The 17,701-nt window shown below is 34.4% G+C and overlaps 1 protein-coding gene and 1 long non-coding RNA gene across 10 annotated transcripts in view; one reads left to right on the top strand and one right to left on the bottom strand.

Annotated features, from left to right (window-relative positions):
* Positions 1–17,701, top strand: part of LOC136845294 (uncharacterized) — a 676,812-nt gene that overhangs the window by 465,855 nt on the left and 193,256 nt on the right. For both annotated transcript variants that reach the window (XR_010855135.1, XR_010855136.1), the window contains exon 7: positions 14,527–14,597. This is a non-coding gene — a long non-coding RNA (uncharacterized lncRNA). The remainder of the gene's footprint in view (positions 1–14,526; positions 14,598–17,701) is intronic.
* LOC136845293 (toxin Tbo-IT2-like) overlaps positions 1–17,701 on the bottom strand; it is a 335,465-nt gene that overhangs the window by 257,045 nt on the left and 60,719 nt on the right. The gene's annotated exons all lie outside the window — the stretch shown is intronic.

Genomic DNA, 17,701 nt, shown 5'->3' with positions numbered 1-17,701 from the left:
TCCACCGCCACCATAAATCAGGGAATATATCTAATATTATTAGTGGCATCTCCTCATAACCAGTTGCTTCAGAGGTTTAACAACCTTTCCTCTTAAGTGTCGTCATAAATCTAACTCACTTCTCACATTTTAATTTGTCTCTTGTGACTCTTTCTGTGATGTATGTAAGGCCTTATGCCAGCAACGCTTCTCTGGGATTGTTTATTTGTAGAAAAGGGGAATAGAATATGTAATGCAATGAATGGAATGATCATGTCGTATACGAAGGATTGTGCCAGCCGCATGAAGATTCTTATATAGGTTTATGTCAGTTTCGTTTGTAATTATATTTTGTTTTTAATGTAATATGATAACGTAATTGCTCTATTACTTTTTCCTTTCGATTCCGTTTTAGAATTATATGGGTTCTGTTTGTAATATCTATTTTTTTAATGTAATATTGTAACGTATATCTGTTATTAATTTTTTTCATCCGAGAATTTTTTGCTCTGTTGGGTTAAAAATGAATTCGCTTACAATATCGTTCATTTTGAGTGACTTTAAAATCAAAGTTTTGATGTAGAGATAACGTAATTCTATTATAAATTTGTCCTTAGTGTGAACTTTGAAGGGTCAAAAATGCATTCACTGACAACATAGTTCATTTTGTGTAACTTTAAAATTAAAGTTTTAATGAAGTGATAACGTAGTTCTTTTATTAATTTTTTCCACAGGCAATATTTTGTTTTGATGGGTTAAAAATGCATTCAGCTACAGTATAATTTATTTTGCCTAACAAAAATTAAAGATCGTCTCTTGTATTCCTTTACAAAACAATTCATTTTGAGTAACATAAAAATTAAAGATCGTTTCTTGTATACCCTTACAATTCAGTTTCTTATGAATAACATAAAACTTTCAATATTCATTTCTACTTTACAGTAAAATGTATTTCTTGCATATTTACTCACCCGAATCTTAAACAACATTTCGCTGTTTATTTCCCCACCAACAGTCTTTTTTTATATATATAATTCAACCCTGCAGTAACCTATTTAAATATTTTGAGTCTCTAATTCATTATTAGAGAATCCCATTTGCATTTTTAGCGAAAAAATAATTCTGCTCCCAAATTACCGTCGTGCCTTTGATTACAGACCTGAAGTTAATTAGTAGGGGTAATTAGATTTTGTTGTGGGTATTTATGTGATATTATTGCCATTTAGGAGAATATTTTTGACGTCCGCAATGTTATTGGCTTATATTTCGGATGATAATTGCATCCTCTATCATTCAATGAATATTGAAGAGGGATGATTGAATTATTCATGAGTGGTTTGGTCAGATTCTCGTAGGTAATTCTCACAACTAGATGAAGCTCTTGTTTTTACAAACAAGAAGAAAATAACTTATTCTTTCATATATATATATATATATATATATATATATATATATATATATATATATATATATATATATATATGTGTGTGTGTGTGTGTGTGTATTTGCGAGAGAGAGATAATAATAATAATTCCATTACACTTCAAGTCAGTGTGTATTATTTTACATTGTAATATAATTATATATATATACATATACATATATACGAGTATATACGTTTACAAGGATGACATCCTACAATTCCCTGCATAAAGTCAAAACATGACCCCACTGACGTTTTAAGTCCAAGTCGTTATAGACGACCGTGAAAGGTACTGTTGTGTCAAAGGGAAACCCCTACACACGCACACGTACTCATAATTCTCTCTCTCTCTCTCTCTCTCTCTCTCTCTCTCTCTCTCTCTCTCTCTCTCTCTCTCTCTCAAATTATATCTCTCTCTATATATATATATATATATATATATATATATATATATATATATATATATATATATATATATATATATATATATATATATATATATATATATATATATATATATATATATATGTATATGAAATGTTTTATCACAACTCTCTTGATAGCTCAGTGGGTAGAACGTCGACTGGAGTCGCTGGATAAGTATCTGTGTCGTGAGATCGAGACTCGGCAGTACCAATCCAATTATCACTTAAAAATTCCCCTTCGGTGATTATTCCCCATCGGGGATATTCCCGAGGCAGCGTGAATTTGATATAAGCGACATTTGTAGCTTCATGATTATATATATATATATATATATATATATATATATATATATATGTATATGTGTATGTGTGTGTGTATATGCGCGTATGTGTGTGTGTGTGTGTGTGTGTGTGTGTGTGTGTGTGTGTGTGTGTGTGTGTATCAAGAGAGAACGAGAGACAAAGACAGAGAAAAACGAAAACACACATTAACGACCATTCCTCCCTCATATCTCCTCGTCCCCAGTCCAAATTATCCGTCAAAACACGGACAAACTTCGAGATCAATGTTTGCGTTGGAAATGGAAATGGAATGACGAATCTACCGAAGAGGAAACACTGGCCTTTTCTTTTCCACGCTTCTGTTTCTTTCTGTTTCCTTCTGTTTCCTGGATAACGACGTAAAATGGGATGCGCTTTGGAAACTGGGCATTTTAAAATAGGTCCAAAGATGGGACGCTGAGCCTTTAGAAGTCTTTGGCATTTTTCTGAGGAGAGAGAGAGAGAGAGAGAGAGAGAGAGAGAGAGAGAGAGAGAGAGAGGTGTGCGTTTGTGTGTGTGCATGGCATACATACATATGTGGCATACATACATATGTATATATATATATATATATATATATATATATATATATATATATATATATATATATATATGTATGTATATATATATATATATATGTATGTATGTATATATATGTTTTTATGTAGTGTTTTTATGTAAGTATATGTTTGTAAACATCAGAAATTTCCAAGTGATCTGTGTACCAGTGTTATATCAGAATTCATGCGTTAAACTTTCTCCACGCCAGATTACTTAAACTGATAAATCAATTTCAAACTTCGTTATTTGAGAGTACGTTGTTAAAATTGTTGCATCATTTGTCATTTTGTGAAAGTTGCGTCATTTGTTCACCACATGCCATATGTCATCTATGAGGGCTTCTCCACCCGCTGTATTTATTAAAACCTCTCCTGTCAGACACTAGCCATTAGACCGTTGACAGCAGTGATTTGTTTGTTTTTCATTTCTTCTTTCTGTCGCTCTATCTGTGGATCTGTGTATGTATGTTTTTATATGTGTGTGTATACATATATATGTACATATATATACATATATATATATATATATATATATATATATATACATATATATACATATACTTACACACACACACACACACACACACACACACATATATATATATACATATATATATATATATATATATATATATATATATATATATATATATATATATATATATATATATATATATATATATTATTTGTGTGTCATGTGATGTGTTATCTTTTCTCATGCTACCAGCAAGATTGTTTTATATACCATTTACAACATGATCCTTATCAATTTCTTCCATCACCAGCAAAGATTGTTTTATATACCATTTTACAATTCCTGTACAATCAATTTCTTCCATCACAAATCAGAAATTTCTAGATTTCATTTCACAACCATCAGGATATTTCATCTCTTCCCATTTCTTCCCCAACTCTGGGAAGGTATCTCCCATGACAGCTCCAACTGGATTTCTCATTCTTCCTCGATCTCTGGGAAGATATTTCTCATTACAGCGCCTCCCGTCAGCCTGACAGTTCCCATCACATTCTCTCAGGAAGTCAGGTGTTACCATTGTCGTCTCTCCTTTATTCATGTCTCTCCGGTTGCCAATATGGCCACAAGTCAGAAAATTTGCATTGCAATGCCATCATCTTTATGGTACTGTCAACATTGCCAGTGTAATGTATGTAGGTATTCCTGTGTCATTTCACATCTTTTTGTCTACACCTAAGAACCAAAAATTTCGTGAGAATGTTACGGCAGTCACACTTACATGGTATGACGTTTAGATTTTAAATGTTTCTTCAGCATCAGGTCACATAAACCTTGACCCTGACCTGAGGTCATTTTGTCAGTTCAAGTGTCTACAGGCAGGAGCCAACAAATTTCTTGTTTTTGTTGTGGCAATCACACTTGTATGATATGACGTTTAGATTTTAAATGTTTCCTTCAGCATCAGGTTACATAAATCTTGACCTTGACCTGAGTTCATTATTCATTTCAAGGTTACGAACAATTTATACAATAAGCCTGGAGGTCAAGTAGATTGGTAATGCTACTCCAGTATCAGGTCACATGAATGTTGACCCTGATCTGAGGTCATTTCGTCAGTTCAAGGTCGCGTACATTTTCTAAAATTTCCCTCAAGGTCAAGTACAATTTTAATCTTCATCATCAAATAATTATTTTTTCTGTCCATTTAGCCATTCCGATGTGAATTAGCCTGAAAGTCAAGCATTATTATTATTATTTTATTATTATTATTATTATTATTATTATTATTATTATTATTATTATTATTATTATTATTATTATTATTATTATTATTATCCAGCATATGAACCATATTCACATGGGACAAGCCCATCACAAGAGCCACTAACTTGAAATTCAAGCTTCCAAAGAATATTATGGTGTTCATTGGAAAGAAGTAACAGAAGGTAATGGGAAATACAGAAAGAGGAGACCATTCATTAGAAAAAACAGATAAATTAACAAACTAATAAATGAATCTATAGAAATGTGTGTAAAATGTTTGAAAATACAAGTTGAATTATTTTGTCTTTCATTTTAGTCCTTAAGATGTGTTAAAGTTCTCGTCCTTACATATATCTTGTTTTAGATTCTAAAGAAAATATATAACAAGAAAATTGCCTCTAGGCCAGGCTATATTGGGAACAGTGATTGCCCAACCCCTTTCACTTCTTCAATACAGCCTAAGCGGTTTAGGATCCAATTTTTCTCCTCGTTTTTAGTTTTCTGTAAAGGAAAACTATTGAGCTGGCTATTTGTCTATCCGTCCGCACTTTCTCTGTCCACCCTCAGATCTTAAAAACTACTGAAAGGAGAGGGCTGCAAATTGCTATGTTGATCATCCACCCTCCAATCATCAGACATACCAAATTGCAGCCCTGTAGCCTTAGTAGTTTTTATTTTATTTAAAGTTAAAGTTAGCCATGATTTTGCGTCAGGCAAACTTATAGGACAGGCCACCACCGGGCCATGGCTGAAAGTTGCATGGGTCCGCAATTCATACAGCATTATACCAAGACCACCGAAAGATAGATCAATTTTCGGTGGCCTTGATCATACGCTTTACAGAAAACTCGATTGTGCCGAAGAAACTTCGGCGCATTTTTTATTTGTTTACTTGTTATTTTTAGTTTTCTGTAAAAGAAAACTATTGAGATGGCTATTTGTCTGTCCGTCCGCACTTTTATTGTCCGCCCTCAGATCTTAAAAACTTCTAAGGCTAGAGACTTGCAGATTGGTATGTTGATCATCCACCCTCCAATCATCAACATACCAAATTGCACCCTCTAGCCTCAGTAGTTTTTATTTTTAAGGTTAAATTTCATAATCCCGTCTGGCTGCTATAGGTGCCAAAACCACAGGCCACCACCGGGCCATGGCTGAAAGTTTCATAGGCCGCAGGTGAGAGTTTCGTGGGCCGTGACTGAGAGTTTCATACAGCATTAGACGCTAGACAGAAAAATCGACTGCGCCGAAGAAACTTCGACTCATTTTTTACTTGTTTTTTCTTAGAGAATTCATGGTCCACTCTATTCTCGTTTTTTTACAACATCCAGGTAAATCTTTTTCTTTATGGTTTTCTTTATATGTATATTCTGTATACATATACACACACACACACACACACACACACACACACACATATATATATATATATATATATATATATATATATATATATATATATATATATATATATATATATATATATATATATATATATATATGCCTTCTATAGTAATAAAAACGGATTGGACCTTTCTTGTTTGTCCGTGCTGGGTGGGGACGGGTTAGATAGGGGATCGGGAGGGTAGGGGAGACAGGAGGACACATCCACCCTCCTCCTGCAAACCCTATAATCAAATGAGGTGCTACGAAGGACCCAGTTCACGGCTGGTAGCCTCGTTTAAACAGGGAGTCCTTCAATTACCCTTCTGCCCCGCGCAGCGTAACGCGCACCATCCCACTAGTATAAATATATTCATTATACTTTATAAATATAGTCTCTCGATTACCATTCTATTGTCCAAGTTGCAGTCACGTGTAACACTTAACACTTATTATTCTGCTCCTGTCTTCATCCTGTATTTCAGTTCCTGTTATTCATCTTCATTTTTTTATAATAATTTTTCTCTCTATCGATTCGTCGGTCTAATTTCTATTCTCTTTCTTCAGTTGTCTTTATTTTTTCTTCCTCCTCTCGCCTTCACTGTGTGTCCTTTTGTCCTGTTTAATGAAGTTTCCATCTTCCAGCATTTTTCATTCCTCTCATACATTTTTCATCTTCCTCTCGTCTCGGGAATTTACCTCCCGTTTCTCGTTACTCCTGCCCTTGCTCGTTTGCATTTGTCGTCTCTCCTTCCCATATGATTCCTTCGTTTCAATTCAGACTTCAGAGTGTTCTTTGTTGTGATTCAGACTTATTTGTTGTAATTCAGACTGTTGTTTGTTTTAATTCAGACTGTTGTTTGTTCTAATTCAGACTGTTCTTTGTTGTAATTCAGACTTGTTTTGTAATTCAGACTGTTCTTTGTTTTAATTCAGACTTTTTTTGTAATTCACACTGTTCGTTGTTGTAATTCAGACTATTCGTTGTTGTTGTAATTCAGACTGTTCTTTGTTGTAATTCAGACTGTTCCTTGTTTTAATTCAGACTTGTTTGTTTCAGTTCAGACCTCAGAGTGTTCTTTGTTGTAATTCAGACTGTTCTTTGTTGTAATTCAGACTGTTGTTTGTTTTAATTCAGACTGTTCTTTGTTGTAATTCAGAGTGTTTTTTGCTTTAATTCAGACTTTTTTGTAATTCAGACTGTTCTTTGTTTTAATCAGACTTTTCTGTGATGTAATTCAGGCTCTTTTTGTAATTCAGACTGTTAGTTGTTGTAATTTAGTCTGTTCTTTGTTTTAATTCAGATTTTTGTAATTTCACACTGTTCGTTGTTGTAATTCAGACTATTCGTTGTTGTAATTCATACTGTTCTTTGTTGTAATTCAGACTGTTTCTTGTTTTAATTCAGACTGTTCTTTGTTTTAATTCAGACTTTTTTCAAATTCAGACTTCTTTGTTGTAATTCAGACTTTTTTGTAATTCAGACTATTCTTAGTTTTCATTCAAACTTTTTTGTAATTCAGACTTCTTTGTTGTAATTCAGACTGTTCGTTGTTGTAATTCAGACTCTTCTTTGTTGTAATTCAGAATGTTTCTTGTTTTAATTCAAGCTGTTCTTTGTTTTAATTCAGACTGTTCTTTGTTTTAATTCAGACTTTTTTCTAATTCAGACTTCTTTGTTTAATTCTGACAGTTCGTTTTAGTAAATCAGACGTCGTTGTTGTAATTCTGACTTTTGTGTTGTATTATAGACTGTTCTTTGTTGTAATTCAGTCTTTTCTATGTTTTAAGACTGTTCCTTGCTGCAATTCAGAATGTTCTTTGTTGTATTTCAGACTGTTCTGTGTTTTACTTCAGACTGTTCTTTGTTGCAATTCAGACTGTTCTTTGTTGTAATTCAGACTGTTCGTTGTTGCAGTTCGGGCTGTTCTTAGTTATAATGCAGAATTCTTAGTTTTAATTCTCGCTGTAGGCATAGGAACATTTAAATATATTTTTCATCTTTTCAGGTGAAATTTTAAATACGAAAATGTTACCAATAAATTTTCTCATTTCCATAAAAAATTATCATCTTTTCATCTAATGTTGAATTTGGTTATTTTTGTAAACAAACAGTAATATTTTTTTCATGTTAAGAAAGTGCTAAAAATAATTTTTCTCACTTTTCCACATTTTTATGCAAAATTATCGTATTTTCATCTTATATTAAATTTAGTCATTTCTGTAACAAATTCTTTTTATATTTATTTTTAATCTGTTGAGCAGAAAATTTTCAATGCGCAAATATTAAAAACAATTGCTCTCATTTCAATAAAAAATTATCATCATTTTATCATAAATCTGCCTCTGTAGGAGACGTGCTTCGTCTCTCTCTCTCTCTCTCTCTCTCTCTCTCTCTCTCTCTCTCTCTCTCTCTCTCTCTCTCTCTCTCTCTAATGTTTCATTAAGCATTTTATTCCGTTTATGTGATTATGGCCATTTCAATTCCTTAACATCTTTGGTGATTTTTTTCGGTTGTCACTTCTCTTTCATCGGACTTGCAAAACCTATAAAGAACTCCTGATGGAGTTCGCTTTCGTTGTCAAACTCTCTCTCTCTCTCTCTCTCTCTCTCTCTCTCTCTCTCTCTCTCTCTCTCTCTCTCTCTCTCTCTCTCTCTCATTCCATGAATTGATTTGATTTTGTGTCGCCTCTTCAAGGAGAAAGGTAGTGGACCTGCCGTGTGTTTCTCGCCAGTTAACAACTGGTCCTATTTTCGTTAGACATTGCATCATCGAATTGAATTAGTCATATGGAAATGGTAGATGTCAAATACCTGTAGTCTTTATGTTTTTTTATGTTCTTCCCGATTTCTGTGGCTTATTGGGCAACTCGTTTTCCGTCATTGGACCAAACTTGTTAAAATCAGTCGCTTCGATTTATGCAATTGCTCTTGTCATCCTCAGGGTGTAATCTAAGTATTTTGTCGCTTTTGTCGCTTCAGTTAAGGAATTATATCTCCGGATCTACAAATTTTAAATTTATATTTTCGTTTTCTTGCTGATATACATTGTCACACTCTCTTCTCACAAAAGCTTTCACTGGTCCTTGCAATGTGTTCTTACAATCCCCACCTTCCATTCGTGTGCCTTTCTGTATTCGACAGTCTAAAATATTTACCCTTAATGTGTTGTGTTTATTTTATTTCCGTTACATTGTTAATTTATACTCTTGCAGTGTACCTTTTTATCAGTAGCTCTCACTTTTGGTAATGGAGAAACTAGTTTTAACGAGTAATATACATACATACATACATACATACATACATACATACATACATACATACATTACATACTCGTATATTTGCTCGTTAGTGATAAATTTCTTTAAGGCTCTGACTTCCCAGTCTACTTGTTATTTCTCTCTCTCTCTCTCGCTCTCAGTATATGAGAGTGAGAGGGAGAGAGGAATAACAAGTAGACTAGGAAGTTAGAACTTAAAAAAAATTATCACTAACGAGCAAAAATTTTTACGTTGACTCGTCTATATGGAAGAAAAACATAGAACTTATAACAAGGAAACTTTCTCAGCTTAAGGCAATTATTGTATAAAAGTTAGACATATACTTTACGAGTTATGATAATTATTTTAACATCGCAAATTGAACAAGAGTTAGACACTGTAAACACTGGAATTTTAATCTTTATGAATTATATTTGTTGTGATTTTTATGAGTCTGTGGCGCTAGTCTACAAGTAGTTGATAAATTGGCTTTCATAATTCTATATAATAATGTTGATCATTTACTTATACCTTGAACACTTGGAAATTTGTTATCTTTATGAATCATGATTTTTGGTATGATTTTTATCCATCTGTGGCACTAGTCTACAAGTAATTGATTAACTGACTTTCATGATTCGTGTATGATGTTAACCAGTTAAATATACCAGAGCTGTATCTTAGTATGTTTTAGTAAATTAGAATTACAATTTACTTAAGTAAATTTTACCGGATAGTTGAAGTACTTTGAAGATATATTTGAATTTTCATTGTCATAAATTTTATTTACATTACCGTCTGATTTGGATTTGTTTCAGGATGTTTTCCAGTTTTATCTCATTTAGAAAATATAAAAAAGCTAAATTTTTAAAAAGAGATAAAGAGATTAATTCAGCAGTACGTTTTTACAATATGGCGCAGTTTCTGTTGAAAAGTTTCTTTCATAGATCTGACTTATTCTTCTTCGTTGTTATTCTTCCATATATCCTGGTCATTAGTAATCTCTAATATTCTATTTATTGAATTGAAACCATGGGTGAATACTCCTATTGGGGTACTTTACCATAGGATGCAGTTCCAATGTCCTTACCTGCAAGAGAAAGAAGAAAGGATTTAGTACAATGACATCCTGCTGTAATTATAAAATATTTGGTATATTGATACCAATCTGTAAATATAAAAAAAAATTATTATAATGACACAGGTCTGTAATCAAAAAATTTTGTATAATGACAGCAGTCTGCAATTATTAAAAAAATTAGTATAATTATACCTGTCTGTCATTACAATTACCATAAATATTAGGGCACATTATATGAAGGTCATTTATTCAATCTTTCGTGGATGATATGGTTAAATTAAATTATAGTCATCACTAAAAAACTTTGTGTAACTTGTAGAAAAGTTGTGGAGGTTCCTTTCAGTTAAAAAAAACGCTAATAAACTTCTTGAAGATGACTGACAATGTAAAAATAACTTCCCGAGAAATTTTCAATTTATTTTTCTTCTTCTTTCTCTTTGTCTTTTCCAGTGTCTTCGTTGAAAAAAAAAAAAAATCCCTGCATATTTGCTCTGCGAAACGCAAATATGCAGAACTGACGAAAGTTCGTCCTGAGAATTTTGACTTTTGTGAAATTACTTCTCCCAGCAGCCATCGCCAACTCTACGAGAGTTCTCTCGTAAATGTCCACTAACTTACACCTCTTGGGAAAAAGTATTTTATAGTCTTTTCTCTCTCTGAGTAAACCTAGTTTTTATTGAAGCCCATTCCTTGATGTTTGAAATCCAGAGAACTTTTTCTTATTTTGCATTTAAAGTACCTTACAGTCTTTTCTTGGAAAATAACCCCAGTTTTTATTGAAGCTCATTCGTTGATGTTTGAAATTCAGAGAACTCTTTCTTATTTTGTAGTTCATTCTGACGTAGAAAGTTATTTTTGTTAAAAAAAATAAATGGTTAATTGAATAAATACCCCATGGGAGGTGTAGTCCCGTCAATGCGCCTCTCACGGTGCACTGTAGGCATTACTTAAGATCCTTCGCAGCGTCCCTTCGGCCCCTAGCTGCAACCCCTTCCATTCCTTTGACTGTACCTCCGCTCATATTCATTTTCTTTCATCTTACTTTCCTCACCCCTCTCTTAACAGTTGTTTCATAGTGAGACTTAGAGGTTTTCCTCCTGTTACACCTTTAAAACCCTTTTTTTTTTTACTCAATTTCCCTTTCAGCACTGAAAGACCTCATAGGTCCCAGCGCTTGGCCTTTGGCTTAAATTTCACATTCCATCCCAACTGAATGAATAGCTGAAATAAAAGAATGGCAGCCCTGCAAATCATTAAGTAAACAAGGACTATACTAAAGTTACACCAAAGTCTCTCCAATACTCTCGATGACGTTTTATGGCCTCTCAAGGAATCGTGAATTTCCTCGCCATCTAATTAAGCCTCAAGTAATCAGCTTAATGTCTTAACGCGTTTACGAATCCGAATGAAGACGAGAGGAGCTGCTGCTGAGGCTCGTTAGTGTATACCCTCCCCCATGTTGATTGGAGGCGAAACTAATGAGCCTTTTCGCCCCCTAGTCGATTTCGCCTCCCGATTCGGCGAAATGCCTGACTACCGCGTCGAAAACTTCTGAATGGGTTCACACGAGTTCCTTTGCTCTCGTGGTTTCATTTTCGCCCCCGGAAGGGATGGAGGCCAGTTATTAGAACGTTCAAGTCCTCTCGTGTGTGTGTGTGTATGTGTACGTCTTCTCGTGTGTGTGTGCGTGCGTGTGCTTCCTCTCTCTCGTGTGTGTGTACGTCCTCTCTCGTGTGTTTGTGTTTGTGTGTGTACGTCCTCTCTCTCTCTCTCTCTCTCTCTTTTGTGTGTGTGAGTGTACGTCTTCTCTCGTGTGTGTGTGTGTGTGTTTGTGTATCCTCTCTCGTGTGTTTGTGTTTGTGTATGTGTGTGTGTGCATGTGTGTGGTGAATTTATGCCATAACAGAGGGTGCTTCTGTCTGACGTGTTCTTCCAAAGTTAATGCTTTGTCAAGTTGGGAGGGAAGAGAGATGTTGTGGTTAAGTATTAATGATGATGAGAATAGAAGGTTTCTTGAACATATTCTCTCTCTCTCTCTCTCTCTCTCTCTCTCTCTCTCTCTCTCTCTCTCTCTCTCTCACACACACACACACACACACATACACACTAAATAGTGTAGATATCGTCAAAGCCTTTTATATTTCGCTAGAAATTCATGGTTCAGTTTTAAAAAATATCTCCATAACTAATAAAGAATTTATCTCTCTAACTAATAAATAATTATGACCCCCCTTTTGCCTCTATCTGGGCCTTTGGGTTAGTTAAATGGCAGAGACGATTCTGATAAATGACTGACTTTACGAACTATTTTCTGTTACCGAAATGCATACGACGAGTCAGTTCAAGTATGCAGTTCTCATTCTACTGTTAGAACTCTTCACCGTTAGAACTCTTCACCGTCTGTGATGTTAAGGACCTACTTCAGTGACTATAAGATTCTATGATTTTTAGATACGGACTGGCTCTTAGTTAGAAGGTTAAATCGTTACTTCTTCTATCCATTAATTATTAGATTACCATCATGTGTTATGTTCAGGACCTGGGGGAGAGTCTATATGACTATGATTTCCCAATATGAAATGACTCTTAGTTAGATTATATCTTTACTGTTTTATTCATTAATGAGTAGATTAGTTGGAAATAGGTTGGACTTGTTCCTTGCACCAGCCCATGGATGATATAGTTCGTGTTAGTGTCAGATGGGTTCCTAAGGGCACCAGAAGAGTTGGAAGAGCCATACACACTTAAATAAGAACTGGGAGACTAGAAACGAGTGGAGATTTGTGGAAATGAAAGCACGCGAAAGACGAGTGGCGGAAATTTCTTTCTGTAGGACTTAAACATAGACCTTCTCTCTCTCTCTCTCTCTCTCTCTCTCTCTCTCTCTCTCTCTCTCTCTCTCTCTCTGAGAATAAATTGGTTTAACACTGGCATACTTCAAGTAGTGCTTTACTTCATTTCCCGTCACTGTATGTATGTATCAGAACACACACCCCAAAAGCACTGTATAAGAATATTTAAGTACTGAAACGTTGAGGTACTATAGATGTCCAGTTAAGCATTTGGTCTTATATTCTGACCAACAGTATTTAGCTGCAGCCTATTCAGATGCAAAGTACCTCTCATTTTTCTCTCAAACGGCCCAAGTTACCAAACTTTCTGAGAAACCAATTGCCATAAGGAACCCTGTATGCCTTGGAGAGAGAGAGAGAGAGAGAGAGAGAGAGCCATAAGGAGCCTGGGTCCCTTTGAGAGAGAGAGAGAGAGAGAGAGAGAGAGAGAAAGGACCCTGAAAGAGAGAGCCATAAGAGAGAGAGAGCCTGGATGGATCCCCGAGAGAGAGAGAGAGAGAGCCACAAGGACCCTGGATCCCTTATACAGAGAGAGAGAGAGAGAGAGCTCCATAAGGATCCTGGATCCCTTAAAGAGAGAGAGAGAGAGAGATAATGCCAGAAGGTCCATGGATCCTTAAAAGAGAGAGAGAGAGAGACTTAGGAACCCTGGATCCCTTAGAGAGAGAGAAAGAGAGGGAGAGGCTTAGGAACCCTGGATCCCTTAGAGAGAGAGAGAGACGAAGGGGAAACAGATGTTAATGAGCTCTACGGCTGCCAAAGGATAAAAGGAGGCTATGCTGAAGGACTTCGCAGTAACAACATAAAGAATCCTAAAAGTGGGTATCCTATTCCCGGTTCCTTCCCTGAAGGGCTATAAGGATTTCCAGACTTTAAATTGTCCAATTGTCCTTGACTGGGATAGTTTCTGGTTGCAGAGGAAAAATAACCCCCTAGCTTTGAGGGTTAATTACTGTATTTCCGTAAATGTTCGCGAAAGGGTAATTTGAATATGCTCTCTCTCTCTCTCTCTCTCTCTCTCTCTCTCTCTCTCTCTCTCTCTCTCTCTCTGCGTCAATAACCTAGATGTTGTGACGCCAGTTGATAGCCACAGATCAGCCTCTCTCTCTCTCCCTCTCTCTCTCTTCATTTTAATCGTTTGGTGTAAAACGTAACGACTGAAATGTGTATGAATTGTATAATAAAAAAAAAAGACTTACCATTAGGCCCCCCATTACCTCTCTCTCTCTCTCTCTCTCTCTCTCTCTCTCTCTCTCTCTCTCTCTCCTGTCATGGTATTTGTACCCAGAGTGCGTATGGTGATAGATCATTAGTACACAGCTGACTTACCCTTTCCATGTTATTATTAAAATTGCATATTTCTACAGTTCCGATCTTAGGTTTTGAAATCGAATATTTAGGTTAACAAAAGTCTACATATTTCTATGTATTTTTTCAATGGTTATTATTAACGTTGGTGTTTCTGTTACCATTATAATTTGCTAATTTAATTTTAACTTTTCAGCCTTCCTCTGCATTCTTCAAATGGGACGATCTCCCTACTGATTTGTGTGGTCAAAGTGGGATCTTGCTGTGGTAAGTATCCATGTGGATATATCTCCATATTCTTGATATTGTCACTCTTCTTTATATTCCCTATTCTTGATATTTGTCACTATATTTTTTTGTTTCATTTGCGCGTAGAGTTGTATTGTAAGTCCTGGTAATAGGGAGAATTGCCTTATTCTTTGTTGAGATTAGATATTGTGCAGTTTATTTAAAAAATTCGTTAAAGAGTTGCCTTTATAACACGCAGTGAGTATTCATATACATACATACATACATACATACATATATATATATATATATATATATATATATATATATATATATATATATATATATATATATATATATATATATATATATACTTATATATATAGTGGTTTTTTTGTAACAGCTTGTGTTTGCTAATAATATTCACTAGCAATTGTTACACAAAACAGTAACTAGAATATGTATTGCAGCATAATGCTCAAAGCACGATGCATTTGCAAGATGACTGAAATACCACCGATATTTCTAGCGCGGCAGGTAACGCTGATTTCCAAATAGTTCGCTGGCGTTTTCAGCGGGACTGTTTCTCGCCTATCGCTTGCAACGCATGAACGGGACGTCCAATTTTGACAGAATGGAAGACCTTCAAAGAACTTATCTCGGTCTAGGTCACCGGGTGGGCGAGAGAAAGAGAGAGTGAGAGCGTGTTTTTCGGCGTTGTCAAATTACATTTATCGATCGTATTTTTGATATTACTGCGCTTGTCTTCGAAACGGCCATGGTGTGAATGGTTTTCGAATTTATTTAATAAAACTTTCCGTTTTCTGCTTTTGTGACGTCTCCCGTTTCTGGTGGGAGGCGACTACCAGCTACTGTCTGAAATGTTTGATGATTTAATCACGTAGAGCTGGTAGACATTGACGCAATCAGTTCGCCTTCCAAAATAATGGTAGAAGTTTATTTTCTGGGAAATGTCATATGATTTTTTCTTTTTCTCTTTTTGAAAAGACCAGATGATTCCTTTGGGGGGGGGAGAGAGAGAGAGAGAGAATATTGAAAGTTTATCTCGTCCTGGGAAATGTCACTGTTTTTTTTTTTTTTTTTTTTCTTTAAGGAAAGACCAGGTAATTCCTTTAGAGAGAGAGAGAGAAGAAAAAGTAAAGAATTCACGTCATTCTGTTTGATTTTGATCTACAAGTAAAAGGCTGTCCAGCTGGTAGTTTTTTTTTTTTTTAGTAACTTTTGGCGTGGTCATTGCTTAGTAGAGTGACCGCCTTGTATCGACAGAATACGTAGACAGTGACTTAAGACAAGCAGCTTCATTCAGTATATATATATATATATATATATATATATATATATATATATATATATATATATATATATATATATATATATAGGTAATATAATATATTACATATATACATATATATATTATATATTTATAATATATATATATATACGTATATATATATGTATGTATGTATGTATGTATGTATGTGTGTGTGCCTATCAGTCTGTCTTTCTGTATGCCTGTCTGTGTGGTTATGTGTTTATGAATACAGACACTCAGTAGTTACAGAAACGGGTAAACAGGGAAATGGTAGCATAAGATTAGATCTGTTGCAAAGGGGCAGGAAGAGCTGTTCAAGGGAAGATCTAGAAGATACATGTTCTGCTGTGTAAATAGGCCAGCTGTTGATGAGAAAGATAGTAATGATGGGGAAAGAGAGAGAGGGAGAGAGATAGATGGAAAGAGATGGAACGTTCTGATGTAATTCTTGTCTATGTATGTATATATATATATATATATATATATATATATATATATATATATATATATATATATATATATATATATATATATATATATATATATATATATATATATATATATATATATATATATATATACAGAGAGAGAGAGAGAGAGAGAGAGAGAGAGAGAGAGAGAGAGAGAAAAGTTATTTTCTGGTGCAGTACATATCATTATGATTTATATATATATATATATATATATATATATATATATATATATATATATATATATATATATATATATATATATAAGAGAGAGAGAGAGATCACATTTTCTTGGGGAAAAGGCAGACATAAACCCCAGAACCATCAAGAAAGAGAAAAATAGTCGTCTTACGGAAATCTAGCGTCTATATTTCCCAGAGAAGGAAAAGAATTGTTGACAGCAGCAGTAATAGACAACCCCCCCCCTCTCTCTTTCTCCTAAAATCACATTGGTAAAGGACAGGCCTCTTTCATCTTTCATGCTTCTCACCTACGATGTAGAATTCATCCTCTGGTTTTGTTTATTATTATTACATTTCATTACCACTTTCAAGTTTTTGCCAAGTGAACGCTACGCATATGCAAGCTTTCACACACACACGCACAAACACATACACTCATATGTATGTATATGTATGTATGTATATGTATATATGTATGTATGTATACATATATTTACAAATATTTATATATATATATATATATATATATATATATATATATATATATATATATATATATATATATATATATATATATATATATATATAATGTATTTCTTTTTGTATTTTGAAAATATGTTTGCTGCGTATTTGATGTATATACCGTATTACTAACATTAATTACTGAATGACCAAATCAGCCGTTTCAACTCTACATTTTTCTGTATGTTCTTTTTTAAAATACTATCAATCACTGGATGTTATTCCCTCTCTTCTTCCAATTCTCAAGTCTATACTAAGCAACTCCATCGATTATAGAAATCTGTGGTGCTTATTTCAACTCTGTAAACACTTATTTGACCGTGAATATTTTTGACATCCTGTCTGGTTGTAGTTTTTTCTATCCCTGGTCGTCTTGAGATGCATTAGAGAAACAATACTGACATCTCTGTCACTGCCATTCTCTGTCGTCCGATGTTCCACGTCACTGGTGTCCCAGTCTTATCACCAAAGTCTTCTTATACTTACTAAATATGTGATCATTTTCATTTTCTTGTTTTAAATCCATTTTGAGAATAGTAGGGACACTTTTTTTATCGTGCTTTGAAAGAGACTAAAATAGCAGGTTTGGAAAATAAACTCCTTTTGCTTTTTTCAGTCATCAAAGGATTTCAGTCT

This window comes from Macrobrachium rosenbergii, chromosome 13, assembly GCF_040412425.1.
Source record: "Macrobrachium rosenbergii isolate ZJJX-2024 chromosome 13, ASM4041242v1, whole genome shotgun sequence".
In the NCBI taxonomy this organism is placed as follows: Eukaryota; Metazoa; Arthropoda; class Malacostraca; order Decapoda; family Palaemonidae; genus Macrobrachium; species Macrobrachium rosenbergii.
The sequence above is the reverse complement of the archived record's forward strand: the minus strand, read 5'-3'. Positions and strand labels throughout refer to the sequence as shown.